The sequence below is a fragment of the Lycium barbarum genome, chromosome 8 (assembly GCF_019175385.1).
Source record: "Lycium barbarum isolate Lr01 chromosome 8, ASM1917538v2, whole genome shotgun sequence".
NCBI classification, from domain to species: domain Eukaryota; kingdom Viridiplantae; phylum Streptophyta; class Magnoliopsida; order Solanales; family Solanaceae; genus Lycium; species Lycium barbarum.
The window spans coordinates 22,982,280-22,996,682 of NC_083344.1; the positions used below are offsets into that span (position 1 = coordinate 22,982,280).

The 14,403-nt window shown below is 38.6% G+C and overlaps 1 long non-coding RNA gene across 1 annotated transcript; it reads left to right on the forward strand.

Moving 5' to 3' along the window:
• Positions 1–3,548: 3,548 nt before the first annotated feature.
• LOC132605033 (uncharacterized) lies at positions 3,549–5,901 on the forward strand. The gene is made up of 3 exons (XR_009568977.1): positions 3,549–3,662; positions 4,570–4,620; positions 5,644–5,901. It is a non-coding gene; the product is annotated as an uncharacterized LOC132605033 (long non-coding RNA).
• Positions 5,902–14,403: the final 8,502 nt, after the last annotated feature.

Here is a 14,403-nt window from a genome sequence, read left to right on the forward strand (position 1 = left end):
CCTATGTTAGGATTCCATATATGTTTCCGTAACCTTCTTGCTTCCAAAATTTAGAAGTTCATTATTCTGGAGAGCTTCTTATGATGCCAAAGATGAGATGTTTTCTATGATGAACATAAGGATGATGATTTTAATTCTAGAAATCCCAAAGCTTATGATTTAATGCAATTATGAGATTATTGAGCTTATTTCATGATTTCCTCGATTTTATTCATTGTTGTTAATCTCACCTTATGTTACTTGTTCCTTCAAGGTGAGACATAGCGATGATGGTTGTTCCATAATATAAATCAGAGGTTACCGACATTACGTCACTTCGCTAAAGTGGTAGCTTCTGTTTGAACCCTCATGCATGCCATGAGTATAATATGTGTGTAAAGGTATTTTGTGACGTTACCAAGTTCTATTATTTCATTTCGTTATTGCACTGCACTCATTCTTATAATGTGATGTTTATATATATAAGGTACAGTTGACAGCGGGTGACGTTGTAGCCTATGATGTGATGTTTACATATATAAGGCACAGTTGACAAGGGGGTGATGCTGTGGCCTATGATGTGATGTTTACATATATAAGGCACAGTTGACAGGGGGTGATGTTGTGGCCTATGATGTGATATTTACTTATATAAGGCACAGTTGAAAGGGGGTGACGCTGTGACCTTTATTGTGATTTATATATATAAGGCACAGTTGACATGGGGTGACGCTGTGGCCTATAATGTAATGCTTATTTATAAAAGGCACAGTTGACAGGGGGTGACATTGTGGCCTATGTGGTGATGTTTTAGAGGTGACGATGTGGATTATGTTGTGGCATTTCTATATATATGTGTGTTTTCTTGATATAGCCATACTGATTCATTTATCTTGCACATTTATTGACATGTCTCAAATGTCTTCCATGATTTTATGTACATATTGATCTCATGCCTTACATACTCAGTACATCGTTCGTACTGACGTCCCTTCTTGTGGACGTTGCGTTCATGCCTGCAGGTGTAGATAGACAAGACGAGGATCTTTTATCGTAGGCTGCCTTCAGGTACAAGCTTTGATTGGTGAGCTCCACTTCTTCTTGGAGAACTGCCGAGTATGGATGTATATATGTTTGTATGAGTTTTGTTCAGGGCATGTCGGGGGGCCCTGTCCCGACTTGTATACTTTAGTCATGTTCATAGAGGGTTTGCAGACACTTCCTGTGTATAGCTTAGTTATGTTCTGTCGGTCGTTATATTGGCGTCGTGGGTCCATTGGACGTATATTTATACATGACATTACGTTCATATCTAGCCTTAGCCTTATTTTGTCATTCAAGACATAGAGAACTCAAGTTAAAAGTCGGTTCGCTCGGTTTTCATAAGGTGTCGGGTGCCAATCACGCCTTACCAAGGGTGGGGTGTGACAACATCCGTGTGGGTATGTCCATGGGTTATCTTCAACCTTAATACTCCCATTCTTCGTTTCTAAGACGAACGATGGGTAAATTGGTATCTTATGTAACGACCCGTTCAGTCGTTATACGGCTTTGACCCATTTAACCTTGCTGACCCTTTCCTTGAGTCCCGTTAGTATGACCTATGACATAGTGAAGCCATTGGTTTGGGTCCCAAAGCGTTCGGGGATGTTTTGAGTCTCGAGTGAAGTCTTACTTTTATAGTGTTGGGGTTGACCTGGTCAAGACCGTGTTAAAATAATGTCTTTTGGGAATTTCAAGGTCACGATTACGTCCATAGAGTGGTTTACAATCAAAACGCATATATGGTTTGTGTTAGGGAGATTCCGGCTGAGTTTCGGGGGCTAAAATGAAGTATTGAACAAATCAGAAAAAGGGGCACCCGCTATACCGAAGAGGGCAGCGGGTGCACTGGGCAGAATCCGTTTTTAATTTGTGTTTTTTTTTTCAAGTTTTCGCCTCATAAACCCAAAAACACTTCCTTAGAATGTGAGAGGCTATTTTCCTAGGGCTAGGGTGAAGTTCCTCCTTGAAGGTAAGTGCAAACCCTTATGTGATTCATTATTTTTCCTTCCTCAAATCCCATGACAATCTTAAGCTCCATTAATGGTGGGTGCTAGATTAGAACCCAAGAATTGATGAAACCTTCAATAGTTGAAGGATCGGGGAGAGAGAAACGGGAAATCATTCACAAGTACTTTGGGATAAGATTCTAACCTAGTATTCATTATTTATTTGTCGATTATCATCATCTCATAGTCACCCTACACACTAATTGTGAAGAACTAATAGGTTAAGAACCCTAGGGCTAAAAATAGAAAAGATGGATTTGGATATCTTGTGATGAATAGAATTTCATGAAATTAAGTGTCATGACCCAGCTGGGGGCCGCAACGGGTACCCGGGGCTAACCACCGAAATCCGCTCGTGCTATCATTTTCGTAACCCATTTAACAATCCTTCATCGATTCCTTGTTAACTTTAGAAAGGATCTGATTTTCATTACAAAACATAATGCTCTAACACAAGAACATATTTCAATATACTCATACTCATACATACTATCCACGTCATGGACCCACATAACCCACATCGAGTATCTACGAGCCTCTATTGGATGACATATACCAATATACACAAAAGGATCAACCGAATAGCACCTCCGGAATAGTGGAGTGCTCTTGTAAATCTGTAGATGGCTCCTACAGATCTGCAACGTCTCCCTATTTACCTGTGGGCATGACCACAGCATCCAAAAAGAAAAGGATGTCAGTACAAACATTGTACTGAGTATGTAAGGCATACATCAAGAAATAAAGGAGAGAATAAGAAGATAAAGTGAATACAAGAAGGTAACCAGTAACTGCTTGCCTCTTAAGGCGGATTCATGAATGCATACTCATAAAACATCGTATCATATATTGCTGCGGAACGTGCATGTCACGACCCAACCCCGTAGGCCATGACTGGTGCCCGACTTGGACACCCGTATACATACTCTTTAGCTATATGTTCATTTCACAACAAACTCAATATGGATATTATAACGACCAAACCATGGTCTCAGAACTGTCACATAAATATACATATAAATGCAAGCTGACAAGGTTGCTACCATGATAGAATAAGCATACTGATAACACACACACAACTGATCACGTCTGAATACGACCCACACATATGTCCACAGACCTCTAAGAGTTTCAACAATAAAATATGACGGGACAGGGCCCCGTTGTTATATCCCGTGTTTTCACACCTTTGGAAAATTGGAAAGAATTTGGGATTTCAAAAATTAGTTTCGGGAATTACAAAACGTGGACTATAAGTCATTGGGCCAAGAATAATGGAAGGGAATTTAAGGCCCAATGCATATGAAGTGGCCGGCCATGGTGTGGCCCAAGCCTACAAATTTTTATTAAATTTCCATGTGTTTAATTAACATAGGGGGTTATATTATATATAGTTATCTCTATCCATTAGAAGACTTAAGATAAGAAGTCAAGAACAAGAGCAAAACAAAGGGGGGTTTCGGGTTTGGCTAGGAAAATTGGCCATCAAAAATATTGCTCCAAAAATTTTTCTCTTGTGATTTCCTTACTAAGTTGAATACCCTTTTCAACTTGGTGTAGTTGGGTTGGAGAGAGGAGCATTAAATTCATCAAAGTGACCATTCACTCAAGTGAAGAAGACTAGGGAAAAAGGTAAGAATTCATCTCTTTTTATTGTGTTATGAAGTCATGTTTATGTTGTAGTATGTAGAAATGAGTTGATTGTATGGAGAAATGGAAGTTTGCAAAGTGGGTGTGTGGTATGTATATGTAGCCGTGAGTATGTGTGGATTGTATACCTATAATGTGTTGAATTTATGTTATATTCTAGTTGTGGTTGTGGTGAAATGTATGTTGGGAATGAAAGTTGAATGAATTTGATAGAAGTTGGTAGTGGGGTGTTTGGCCGTGTGGTATGGAGTGTGTGGGATGGAAATGGATTAAGTTTGTTTAGTGTGTTAGTTGTGTTATTGTGATTCTTGCAATATAAATGAAAGTAAAATGATACGAGGTTGCTTTGAAATGGAATGTAGAAACTTATGTCGCTTTAGTATGATTTTACGATATTATGAAAATGAGTTATTAGGTTGCTAAATTATGATGATCATTGATAGATTTGGAAGTTGGAAACATGTTATGGATATGTATGCCAAAGATTACAAGTTTTGAATGAGTTATGACTTCGGCGGAAAGTTTGTATATTATGTATAACGTGTGTATAATTTAAGGAAACGATATGAAATGCTTCTAAACTATGTTGTGGTGATCTAGATTGATAATGAATGTGAAATCATTGAGATTAGTTTGAAAGTTAAGGTTAAAGTGAAGGTTATGACATTGTATTGAAAAGATGGCTAAATAAGTTATATTGCGTTTATAGTGGTTGTTGTTGTTGTTGATGTTTGTTGTTGGGTTGTTGTTGATGGTTTTGAGCCGAGTTGAATTCTCGGGGATGCTATATGTATAGGGGAGGTGCTGCCGAAATTTCGGTAGACATATATGAGTTAAGTTGAATTCGTAGAATCTATAACTCACAATTGGTAAACTTGACCATTTGCAGATTTTTGACGAAACGGGAAGTGAGTTTGGAAAGGCGTAAGGAGCTTGAAAGGTATGTAAAGCTACCCCGATCCTTCTTTTGGCATGCCTAAGTGTATTAGGATCGAATTCGGGCCTCGAAAGACTTTCTGCCCCTCGGAATCCGCAAGTGAAAATATCACTTTTCCTTTCAGTAAGATTGAACTCTTTTGGTATGTTTTCTTGGAAATTATGCAAACCTTCTCTAAACTCCTTGGAAAGCTACAGAATGTCCGTAGAACCTTTATAGGTGATCCCATAAGCTTAAAGGGCGTAATTTGGACCCATCGCCTTGCTTGTCCCGAGGTGGGCCCACTATTCCCGGATTTGCCCTTAATGTACTTAAGTCTTCTTTTCGAATAGTTCTTAAAAGAAACGTTTTGACTACCATTCTAGTTACCTAACAAACGTTGTTTTAAATATTCCATTAAGTCTGATAAATTGTTTTGATACTCGAAACTCATTTACTATGATTCCTTCCGACTTCATTGGATCGGTTTGTCTTTGATATGCCTCATCGAGTCTATGGAAACATTCATGATATTTTACTTGCATTAGTCTCTCACTACTCCATTCGTGGATGCCCCAATGTTTCCCACACTGAGCCCGGGCCAGGATATGTTGTCAAGCGTGATCCTCTGCATTGTTCGCCGTGCCTCGATGTGAGGGGGCAGGTATACGCGTACATGGGTTTGTGGAGTATGTTGTGCCATGTACGCTTGTTCTGATATGATTTACTATGGCCATCTGATATGATATATTATGTTACGAGGTTATGCCCCTATTCTGATTCTTCTGTGTTGTGGCACCAGCGTCGGGAAGGTGGCCACGTTCTGTCTGCCGAGTCCCTTGGCAGGGGCCGGATTTGATATGACATATGTTCTGTACACACTCTGCATGTTTTGGAAATATGTATCTGATACTTTGGATTTTCCGTTTACTTTCTGTATGTTCTGCACCAGTTATGATTTTGTTTCTGTAACTCAGGCTTTACATATTCAGTACATATTTCGTACTGACCCCCATTCCTCGGGGGCTGCGTTTTCATGCCGCGCAGGTACCGACGACAGGTTTGCTGATCCGTCTGCTTAGGATCTCATTCTGCTATTTTTGGAGCCCTCTTTTCTTCAGAGCCATCTTTTGGTATAGTCTGTCACTTCTATATATGTATATTCTCGTTCATGGGTACGGCGGGGCCCTGTCCCGTCATATGATTCTGTCGGTCTGTTAGAGGTCTGTGGACATGTTTGTGGGTTGGGATCTTTCTGTACAGCTGTGTGTATATGTTGTGTTTGGGCGATCCCATTCGCCGCGGCGGCCGGTCCGCATATACTTAAATGTTACTCTGTTGGCCCTGTGTGGCCTTTGTTGGTATTTTCTGTGTGCAGGGTATATGGGATAGTCCGTAAAACAAAGGAAACTCTGCCGAAATTTTTTTGGAGATTATCTAAATTGGAACTAAAGCCTTGTCGGCTTCTGCTATATACTAGAATGTGATTGAGTGCCCAGATCGGGCACTAGTCACGGCCTACGGGGTTGGGTCGTGACACCCGTCGTACCCTTAGTTAACATATGCATATATTTAGATCAAGAAGGATCTATACCAACTCTGGGCTCTGGAACAACGGAACTCTCCATGAACAGCATAAGGAAAATCTTAAGCTGTTGGATCACCAAAGCGAGTATCTGCACCTGCGGGCATGAAACGCAGCCTCCCGAAGAAAGGGAGTCAGTACGGAATATGTACCGTGTAAAGCGTGAAATACAGTAAAAGAATCATAACTGAAGTATGGAGTACAGTAAATATGTACAATATCCAGAATACCAAAACACTTGCCTTTGTAACAAAATCATACTTGTTAATATCATATATCATATGCATATATATATATATATATATATATATATATATATATATATATATATATATATATATATATATCATATCCGGCCCTTTAATGAGCGACTCGGTGAATGAGATCATCATATGCCCTCCTGGCCGCCATGACATGTCATCATATCATCATATCATCATATACATATATATACCGTACCCGGCCCTCTAGCGAGGGACTTGGTGAACAATGCAATGGAAATGTGCACGATAACATACCCGGCCCGGAACTCGGTGAAAGATTTATTGAGATATGCACGAGCAGAGTAGTGAGAAACTATATGCAATTTAAAACATTTTTAAGGACTCAATAAAATAGTCAACACGAACCATCGTTTGCAATTTCAAATAATAGTCATATCAAATACCTTTCGGTTGTCCCTGTGGATTATATCAAAATGGAATTTGAATCATATGTACATATCAATATATATATATATATATATATATATATATATATATATATATATATATATATATATATATATATATATATATATATATATCAAAACATAAGTTATGGGGATCAAGATCAATAGCCATCCTAGTGGCTCTAGGAGTAGGAATTCCTTTGGAATCGTATATATATATATCGTATATTCATTTCACAACGACCATGCCAAAAGGAAAGAAGGGTTAGCTTCACATACCTTTAGCTTTTATTCGTCACACAATAAGTATACGCTACCCAATAATACTTCAACCTATATTAAGACGCCAACAACTACGGTTAAGCTACGGGGAGATTCAAACCGTATTCTAATGTTAGTAACTCCTTTCTAGATGTTTAGGCGACGTTTTCTCTTGTATCCAAACCCACCACATACAACCAATCCAACATCAATAATTATATGTTCAATACCAATCCGGACAGCCCACACAACATTCCAAACAACCCACATTCATAACATGCAATAACGATTCACATACGGCTACTACATTCTCAAGTTACTTCTAATAGTTCGTAACCTTAACGTTTGCATGTAATAACTTATAACAGCCCATCCAACATACAACACAATGCATAATCTTAATTATCATTAATCTCCCAAGCTCAATAAGAATAACAACAACGTGTCAAAACTGTCCGCACATTACAACACCCAATAATAGTCTACATGCGATTATGACACGTCCAATTTATTCTTGTTAGTCTATAGTCATAACATTTCGTCGAAACGATTCTATAACATCCCAACCACTATGAAAACATGATGTATATTCTTAACTATAATTAGTTTTTCCAACTTAGCCAAAACAACACGTCCAAAACAGTCCCTAACCAACAACATGTCCAAAACAGTCCCTAACCGACAACATAACAATGTTCGGAATTCTTGCAAACGTTTACGAACATACTAAGCAAACCACATATGATTCTTACAAATTATTTCATGTCTTATTTTCATATAATTTCAGTAAGTTATGACCAGCTATCCACACGACAAGTACAACATCAATTCATACGCAACTAAGCTACATCGTCATCTCTATAATCCTCACAACAACTCACAAACGACTTTGGTTTCAACTCCAACCATTAAACACCTTCATTTCCATCATAAAATTCATGACAATAACAATCAAAATATCAAGTAAAATCAGTTCACTAACTTCTTACAAAAACAGTCCATACACGGTTTCAACATGCTTCAACATCACTCACATAAAATCATAGATTCAATTATTTTCATACTAACACAACTTCACCTTTAACCTTCCAATTCTTTTCATTCTTTTTACCATGAGATCTATGATAGTAACAACCATATTTATTAAAGAAAATTAGTTCATTAATTCCACCAAAACAGTCCCCTCGGCCACATAGTCATTCCAACACCAACATTCATGATTTTATGCATGCGATTCATGTTCATCAAGTTACAACCATACTTCAACATCAACACCTATAACATCATGGTTACTATGATTTTCCCACATCAACACACCTTATTTCATGCATACAACTTATATTTACACATCTACATCACCCTTAATACATGAAAAAGAAAGTTAGATCTTACCTTGACAACTTGACTTCTCAACTTGGCTAGAGTTTGTGAATAGAAATGAAAATGGTTCTTGTTGCTCCAATGACTATATTCACGTTTCTAGGGACCTTCTAAAGGGTTGAAACACCTTGGAAAATAATTTTTGGATCAACACACAAGAGCTCAAAATTCAGCCCCTTGGCCGAATGCTTTCTCTCTCCCTCTCTAGGGTTTTCTAGTTTTCTTTCTTTGTGTTGTGAAGTTGAAATGAATGTAATGGCTGATTTATTAGTTATTATTTGGTTAACTATGATGCCTAAAAGTTGGACATATGCTCCACTCATGGCATTGAGTCACTAAATCAACTTTACACTAAAATTCCATTTTTTTCTTCACACTTTCGGCTAGTGTGTTGGCCGAACACCTCCCTTTGTTTACTTTCTTCTTTCTTTTCAATTGTTCACAAGACAATTGCATGTGTGGTGGATGATTCAAGCACTACCCTTTGTCCATTGTAATCATACAAGATGAATGGTCAATATTTAAATATGCAATGATTCCTCCAACATGTTATGTCTTCATAAAATAATGCATGCCTTCAATATTCAATTGCATGCTTCAACTTTTTCTCCTGTAATTTTCGGCCATCTTGGCCGAGTATTACATGTATATTTCTTCCAATTTAATTGTCCACAATATAATGAAAGTGTAGTGGATGAATCAACATTAAATGCATATGTGTATGTCTTCCATAATAGCCTTGTTTTAGATGACTTTGAGTCATCTTTTGGACCTTGCACGTTGATGTTCCTTCTTGGTTCATTGTTATCACAAATTTTTACTTAACACCACAATTAAGTAATTCCTAATCTCCAATAACATATTTATACTAAGTAAAATTTATAACCGATTAGTTCTAGTTTAGAAATTAGAAATTCGAGGTTTCTATCTCACGTCGATTCCTTCGCGAATAACTCGACGTATAAAATACGGGGTCTAACAGTGCATCCCGATCCATATATCATCATATATCAATATAATGCCGTGGAACGTACGGCCCGATCCATCACCCATAAATCCCGCGTCGGGGATGAGATCATAATATGCCAGCTGACCAGGTGGCTATGCGGCTATAGCGCCTCACCTTTCCCCGTATCCCCTGAATACATATACATATCATATACTTATATAATATACATAGTATGCATGAGAGCCCAAGAAAAAGCTATGGCTCTATCGGAGTGACGTAAGGTCAGTAGCCTCCGACTATATTATGGATTAATCATGATCGTCATGTCTCACCTTGAAGGAGCAATTATTATAAGGTGGGACTATCAATGAAGAATACAGATATGAATAATAACATCAAGAGGAAACATAAAATAGGGTCATAATCTTATAAGAAGTCAATCCATATGTTTTTGGAGTCTTAGAGAAAAATGTAGTCATCATTCATGAATAAAATCGAGAAGTCAATAGATGGCTCAACGTTCTCATGTCGTCTTTGAAATCGTAAGCTTGGAACCTTTAAACATAAAATCGTTCTCAACATAATGATATTCTCATTTTTGACATAATCGGTGTCATGGAAAACATATCCATCGTTTTTATCATAAGAGCTCACATAATCACAAACTTTGGTTTGGACAATACGAATATCTTGGGAAAGAACTTATGGATTATCAGGAAGGAAATCATACCTTGGAATCTTAGGCTTTTTAACTTTTGATAACAAGGAAAATATGGAAACATTTATGAAATCATAACCTAGGGATCATGCCTTTGAAAGAAGGGACGAGCCTCACATACCTTGGACGTTTACCATTCCTATAGCTTGTTCGTTTCCCTTATGATGCACTCGTGTATACCTTCAAGAGAGTTGATGTCGTCGTTAGTTAAGCAATTATAAGAATGGACTTCTATTTCTAGGGAAAATTGGGCAGCATTTCCTTTGATCTACTACGTTTCCCATATTCTATTTCAGCCCCCAAACATTCAAAACAATAATCACAATATAGAAACCAACAATCATCGTTTATATACATTTAGCAAAATCCACCAATTTCCTCCAATTTCTCCACATTTGGTGGTTTTAGCCTATCATCACATCTCCTCATACGTCACACTTATCGCATGGTCTAAACGTTACTTATAATGTATTCATGATCACAACATATCAACATTCATGATTTCCATCCAACTACCATTTAATTGTGACACTACTCATCCTTTTAAAAACTCGTTTTCCATGTTTTTCTACAATCCAAGCATCTTAGCCTTCCAATACCTTAAGCAACATAGTAAAATCATGAAAGATACCTTAGATGATGGTGGAACAATCTTTGAATGGAATTCTTCCTCTTGTACCAAGGTTTCACTTCGCCTCCTTAGGGTTTTCTTGAAGAAGATGAATCCTACTTGAGTTTCATATGCTTTGCTCCATGGATTTTACGTTGTTGATCTTCAATTCCCCTTGAATATTTCTTATGGATGAATGTTAGAGTATTCTCTAGAGGGTTATTGAAGTGAAGAGTGGAAATGAAATGAAAATAAAATGGAAAGGGTCCCTTATATTTAAAATTGAAATCTGGCCGACCTACTTTATACGGACCAACATACGGTCCGTATAATTTTCACTGACCGTATGTTGAACCGTATGTTTGGTCCAGAGAGCTATGTTGTGCTGGGCCAGATCCACGGTTGGGCATACGGTCTGTGGATTTTATACGGCCAGTATGTCTGGCCGTGTGTTTGCCCAGTTTTTCGAGACTTGTTCTCGTCGACTCGTTTGATCTCCGATCCTTATGTAACCTTCTTAGCACTTGTTTAAGACTTCAATACCAATCTTAGGGACGCTATAACATGTCTCTAAACCATCATTATGCCATCACAGAATCGTTGCTCCTTATTCCCATCTGATACACAACATACGGTTCACTTTCCCTTAATAACTTTCGTTCCTCATCTCGGATGCCTTTGAGAATCTTAATTAGGGCCATTTATATCATTCCTGCTCGTCAAAACATCGCATATGTTATGTCCTTCGCTCACCCATTCACTGTACATGTACGGAGAATTTCCAAGGTGTAACATTCTTCCCCCCTTTTAAAACATTCGTCCTTGAATGTTAAAATACTCGGGAATTCTAGAAAAATTCGCCAGAGTGTCCCTTGTAACATGGAACTACCACCCTGTCACAACAGCCCACAATATCATTGCCTCACAGGGCTACAACACAATACCAACGTATCCATGGCCACACACGACGAAAAGAGCAAAAAGTAAGCATGCATCCTTAAGATCTCGGCGTATCATCGTGAACTTCTCCTGGAGATTTGAATAGGTGCGGGTATTTGGATATCTATATTCTCTTCTGCTCTCCAAGTTGTTTCTTCCCGGTCATTGTTTTACTACCAAACTTTGACTTAAGCTACCTCCTTATTTCGAAGTCCTCGCACTTACCTATCTAATGTGGCGATGGGTACCTTTTCATAAATCAACTTCCTTGTCTTTTGAGCATCATTTGATTGACATGGTCCTAGTGGAAATTCTAACATATTTGTAAGCTACCTCGCCTATTGCATACGATCTCACAGGATCTAATGCATCGGGACTAAACCTCCTCTTCATCCCGTGATCTTATCGCTTTCGTAAGTTGTCATATCCCAGGGCTATTGTAGTAAGCATATAGCATATACTTATGTCGTATTCCAAGTGAATGTCCTATGTGTCCTTAACAATAATCCCCACTAAACGTTCCAACTTAATTTATCATATGTTTCCCTGGCCGGAGTATTATGACTCCATTATCCCTATTTTACCTCTTACTCCTCATCTAAGTACTCACTTGACTTCATTGGCGACGCGTAAATATCTACAAGTTACAAAATCTTGGCGCGATTCGCATTCATACACACCTATCCATGTACATGTTCATATAGATATTAATACCATCCACGATGACTTTCCCGTCAATGTCTTTGTCTCGAGAACAGGGTCACACCACAATAAAATCCATGCTAGTCTCATGAATTATTCGGTGTCTCAGGCTAGCATGCCTTCTTCCTGTGAGTACCATCCCCCACTATATTTACAACATTCTCCGGTGTCATATCTTCATTTGGGCTAGAGAGGTATTCAATCTCGGGAGCAATTAAATCAACTATGAGGACAGAGAGAGATGAGAGTTTCTCTTATACTTGAAGAGTAACAAGTCACCACAACCAATTGAATAGTACTCCCTAAACTGAGTTCAATTCTTCTTCAGCCATGTCACGCAATCGAAGTTTTGAAATTTTACTCCCCGTTTGCGCCACCTGAGACCTTAAGGGACACAACGTCTCACAGATCGTCCTTATACTTCGCTAAAAATTCATCTGGGATTTGTAATTTAGAGGGACGAGGAGGTGATATAATCTTGAAGAACTGTGGGTCCACCCCCACTTGTCGACGATGCTTTACCATCTTGGCCGACTCACGGCCCTTCTTCTTCTTCTTGCTTTTGGATGTCACCTTATTCTACTGCCTGTAGTCAATACGATCTCGTAGGGCTTATCATTTCAACCTACACACTGGTAGCCTCTCTATTTGCTTCCCCTCTTTAAGGGTTTTACTCGTGCCTGTAAATCTTGAGTTCACGTACTCCTAACTAAACTACGTCTTACTCATACCGTTCCCCACAATCTATGGCTATAACAGTTCATGTGTGAAGCCTTAGCGTACTCACCTTACAATCTTGTAACCAAATAATGCACCCGTTATAGTAATCCGAACAAACATGTATTTTACTTGGCTCATCCAGTAATTATGAGTCAATATCCCAATCTGCTCCAATTAGCAACTTCGTGCCCCATAGGGATGCTTACATTAGTAGTAGGTCTAACTATCCATGCCACCCATCTAATGTCACTTGCCCTCTTCTTTGGCGCTCAAAATTTTCTTGTAACGCCATATTCGTTTATCTAGGGCTTAGGTCTCTTACGCCGCTAATGCGCCCCATGCCTCCTCATTCGTTTACTCCGATTTACTCTTGGCACTGATTTCATAACCATGTTGTATCACTATCGTTATTAATTATGACTCTGCTCCATTGATTCATCGTCATACAGTAAACTCATAACTCATGATCATCTTTCTTCTTCAACTCTTTACTTCATATACTTCACTCGTTCTAACTTGTTATAGGACCTTCGTAGGAAATACTTTCTCCTTTGACTACCAAACAACTATTCCCCAGGTACGCATACTTCGTATATTTCCCTTTTGCTATATTTTCGCCCTTATTCCTTCCTGCTCGACTTATCTAATTTCCTCCCATCTCATATTCGATCCTCGACTCTTCGTATGAGGAACCATATTCTTAACTTAGTACCGCTCTGTCCTTTAGGATATACCGCCTTTGTCAATCCATTCCTTGCTGCCAAAACTGACTCTGTTCGTTCTGATCATCCCCTCTCACTCCTATCACGTTGACCCTCCTCCTACTAATTGTCCTACCTTCATTATTTATCCTTACCATAGTCTTGAACTTTTTCACCCAACTAAAGATATCATCCATACTCTTAATTATGCCAAGAACGGCTACTGCTACTTCGCTTTATCACTTTCCTCTGATTTTTTTTTTTGCTTCTCCCTTTTTGCTGGCTATCATCTCGGTCGTTAAGGAATTCCTGCGCTGAACTTTCCCTAACAAGGTCCTTCAAGCTTTCTCATCTACTGCTCCCTGGTTCGCTTGCTGGTTTCTCTCTTGTATTCATATAAAGCTTAACATACCCTTAGGCGTCTCCTCGCTACACTTTACATTACAATTCTTGTTACGTGTTTATTATATCCACATCATAATCTACCTTATGGAGTAACACTTCTTGATCTCATTCGCAAGCCAGCTTGTAACATAGGATAGCCTCATGAAGCAAGTATACTCAACCCGTTA